At 41.0% G+C, this 4,325-nt stretch overlaps 1 long non-coding RNA gene across 1 annotated transcript; it reads right to left on the bottom strand.

The window, feature by feature from the left end:
• Positions 1 to 1,253: 1,253 nt before the first annotated feature.
• LOC135373038 (uncharacterized) lies at positions 1,254 to 3,660 on the bottom strand. The gene is made up of 4 exons (XR_010416239.1): positions 3,529 to 3,660; positions 3,318 to 3,447; positions 2,979 to 3,063; positions 1,254 to 1,350 (listed from the first exon to the last, which is right to left on the bottom strand). It is a non-coding gene; the product is annotated as an uncharacterized LOC135373038 (long non-coding RNA).
• Positions 3,661 to 4,325: the final 665 nt, after the last annotated feature.

Genomic DNA, 4,325 nt, shown 5'->3' with positions numbered 1-4,325 from the left:
GATGCTCTTAACCGTCTTTGTTATTTTTGATTCTGCATCGCCGGAAACTTGCACATTGTTTTTTCTTCACATTGTTTTTCTTCACGTTCTACCATCTCCAAAGGTCAATTTTACATTTTCAATTATCATACCAGCAGTTCAATAGGCATGTACACCAGAGCATCCTGATAGAGTTTGACTCGAAGAGATTTAAAGTAGAACATCATAAGTGAAAAATTACAAACGCGACAGCCAGAACAATGGAGAAAAATATTAGGCTATGGCAATGAGCTTTGGGTATATTGGGAGAATACTGGAGGAATGTGCCCGAGGGCAAGGTAATTTTTTGATCACCTCTCCAGGATCCCGAAAAGCTTCATGAAGTGATTTCGAGCAACTTTATGTGACTCCTGACAACTTCAGTTGACTTCCGATAGCTCGCTCGGAAGGTCTTTGAGCTGACCCCTGACGTGTTGCGGTGACTACAGCCAACGTCAAGTGACTCCAGCTGACTTGAAGTACGTTACTTTGAGTCCCTTTAGCTCACTCCTGGCATCTACAGCTGCCTTGAGGAGAGTTTAGGTGACTACAGATGTCTTCAGGTGCCCTCAGACACATTCAGGTGACTTCGAAAGACTTCAGACGTCTACACATGACGTCAGGTGACTCCTCGCGTCTTCGGGCGGCTTCCATTGACTTTAGGTTACTAATGACGTCTTCAGGTAAGTTGAAGTTTTGCCGACGCCATCATATGAGACAAGATGCCTTCAGATGACTTGACGTGACGTCATCCGACTGCAAGTGAGATCAGACATCTTCATGCGACCTCAATTGAGTTTAGACGTCCTCAGGTCACTTCGAGTGACTTCAGGGGACTCCAGACGTGCGTGACCCCAAACGTCTTCCGAGTGACTCCACCCTTACAAAAAATCTTAATGAGTTTCTAAAGAAAAGTCAATGACTTTTGACATCACACTCATCAGAATTTCTGATGACTTTTTTAATGAGTTTCTGATGTATTTCTGTTGAAAATTGGCCACCGCGTTTCTGATTAGTATCTGATGAGTACATTTCTGTTGAGTTTCTGGCGTGTTTCTTGACAGTTACTGTAGAGTTTATAATGTGTTTCTTGACAGTTTCTGTTGAATTTATGATGTGTTTCTGTTGAAAATTGGGCACTGAATTTCTGATAGGTACCTGATGTGCGTGTAGAGTTTTTGACGTGCTCCTGCAGTATTATACAAGAGTGTTTGCACTACGAAACCACAAAAATATACCACCACAGAACATTTATTTGAGCTCTCTTTACACCATCGAGGACAAACTGTTCTTCAGCTGAATAACGGTGTTGTCGAACTTGCTACACACAGTCTGTAAAACGACAAAAAGTTGCAAATTGATAAGTACCGTAGTACACACACTTCATGCAACATATCACAAGCAAGAACTCCAATACAGTAGAACGAGGGTATCACAAACACATGGTGTGCATGTGGCCCACGGTGGCCTATTTTGGCCACCAAATATAAGGAAGCCACCTCAAAAGAAATTAAGCTCAGACTCAAAGAAACCGACAATTAATAATGTCAGCTAGCTGTTTCCCTGATATTCCTATCTCTATTTTCGAAGTTGAAACTGTGAGCAAAGGCAACAATACAGTGCGTAAATTGGTGAAAATATCGGTGCTCTTGAATAATGTCATAATTGCTTGTAAAGCACTACATATTCTTCTCAAATCATTTTTCATATTTTCATCACCTGATCTGAAAAGGTAGCATGCGGAACCATCAGTAAAATCACGATTTCAGCATACACAGCACGTGTGAACAACAATATTGGAAATGGCCAGCTGCCCTTGCAATCTTGCAGCAGATGGAAATTTTACACACTGTTGTTCACAACGAGTTATGATTTCAGACAAATGTGTTGTGTGCAATACCCCAATCCACCAAAGCACCTGCCAGTTAGTGCACTGACCCCTGTTGGATTCATAGCTTCTTTCACAACATTCATAACTTTCAGAGCAATTTATTCGCATTTGACCATTTACCTATGTTCTTAAACGGAGAACAGGTTTTGTGACCTTTGCAGTACAATCTGCCTAAAATTGCTTTTTCGACAAGAGCACCTGCACTGATATTCACCACCACAGCGAATAAATAAGTTTAAAAAATTATTATACACATTTGCATTACAGCTTCAGGATATTCCCATTTAGTCGTGACACTAACTTTTGCCAGTAAAGATTGGAAATTCTCAACCATAAAACCGATCTATGTTACTGAAATAACTTAGGCAAATCAGTTCAAATACTCATTCCACACTGGCAAGGATGAGCAGACATCAAGTCGATGGCCGTTGAACATCATTGAACTAAGGGAGTTATGTGGTGCTGCACAAAGACTGTCTAATGGTTGCTTCAACTTTAGTCAAACATGAAGTGAAAAATGGCTACATATATTAGCTGCCCTATAGTCCGATTTACGTAAAAAAAAAAAACTACAGCAGTAAAATTGCACTATCTGTAAAGGGGTCAGACGTGTAGACACCAGTGGAGCTATATTTCGTGTGGAAACTGTTGACAACACATCTTGAAGTGTGTGCTTTATTGACGATAAGGCCATTACCCGAAAGTTCTCAGCTGTCTCGCAGAGTCGAAACATGGAAATGCTCCTTAGCACAAAATAAAAGCTCAAGCAACATTACGTTAGTGTATACCTAATAATTTCTACACTAATATGATCACAGTACCCACAGAGCGGCTGCAGCTTCTTCCAGCTGCTTCCTTGAACTGAAGCCATTTGTAAAGCACAGTATGGCAGCATGAAATTGGCCAGCGATAAAGACAATGTGTTTGATGGCGTTGAGATCCCCATGTGATGGTGGTACAGCCTTACTTTCTCAAAGCATGCCATGTTGATGAACAGTGTCAGTAAAGCACAGTCTAACCAAACCCAATTATATATAATTACTGCTATTTCCAAGATGAGACACATTACCTTTTAATCCTCGGCTGTTGCCACCCCCTTGGACGACTCGAGGCTCTTCGTAATTTTCGTGCCTTCCACAACATACCAATGCAGTCTGAAAAATCAGGAGATTTATCTGGTAGACATCGAACTTGAAGCATAAGAATGTAGTCATGTCTCGCTTATCTGGAGGCCTGGGGCATTAAACAACATTCCATGTCAAATTATCTCTAGCGCAGAAATTATGCTACAACAGGAATTATGCGAGCATGCTATAAAAACAAAACAGGAACACACCGTAGCGTCACACAGAGTAAGCTCAACAATGCATGTTTTCGTGCAATTACGACACAGTGGTGCAAAACGTACCTTTCGTCTTTTCCAAAGCTGCTCAGCGGGCTTTTTGTGGCTTTCGTTACTTTTAACGCTTCCTCCATGTCGCCTCGTGCACCTTGTTTAGCGTATCTCGCATGACTTCGTTCCGTAACTTTTCCCTCACCTGTGATACGTTACACACAAAACGGGAAGTTATGGCTCAATTCAGGTACACAAACTTGCTTCCAGCAGTATGAACACTTACCATAGCAGTTCGATTATAGCCAGCGGTTCCTTCCTTCCAAATGACACAAGTAACACGCGCAGGAGGTGTAAAATCATTAAATTATAGCAAAAAAACGAAGCGTAAAAACACACGTGCAACGGCGGTAGACATACCAAACGGGAACACAGGCTGAGGATACAGTGACATTTTCCGACATAGCGAGGGGGCGCTACAAGACAACACCTTTTATAATCCATATAATATCAGCATCTTACTGTTGCCATTAATGTAATAATAATTATTATTATAATTAAACATGTCGTAGCCTAAAAAATTAATTTATAAATGATTATGCACTTTAATTATCAGTAAATACGTTGGATGTCGAAATGTGCGTAAGACGAAGAGAACGAACTATCCGGTGCTGTGCGAATTTCGTGATCTTTTACCCGACTACTTTCCCTCTCAGCATTTTTGCCTATTTTTCATACGCCGAAATATCCTTCAAAGCTTTCAAATAAAAACTGTATGCTTGGACAACTGAAGCCCGCTAATTGATAGCAAAGTCGCTATTGTGTGTTGTTTCTTCTAATGTGTTCTGCATGTTGCTGGTAAAATGCCAAAAATGAGAAGATACAAGCAGTGTCATTATAATGGTGTTTGTACTGTACCGATTCGAACTAAACACAGACTACAATTTCGAGGTCAAGCTACAGGCCGTGCGAGTGACAGAAGTGTTGCGAATCCTACAAAGATAAGGATATTTTCGAACTTTCATGTTTGACGGAGGAGCGAAGACTCACTTTCCCGCGATTTTTCTACTCCTCACGAGACTT

This window comes from Ornithodoros turicata, unplaced genomic scaffold, assembly GCF_037126465.1.
Source record: "Ornithodoros turicata isolate Travis unplaced genomic scaffold, ASM3712646v1 Chromosome192, whole genome shotgun sequence".
NCBI classification, from domain to species: Eukaryota; Metazoa; Arthropoda; class Arachnida; order Ixodida; family Argasidae; genus Ornithodoros; species Ornithodoros turicata.
The sequence above is the reverse complement of the archived record's forward strand: the minus strand, read 5'-3'. Positions and strand labels throughout refer to the sequence as shown.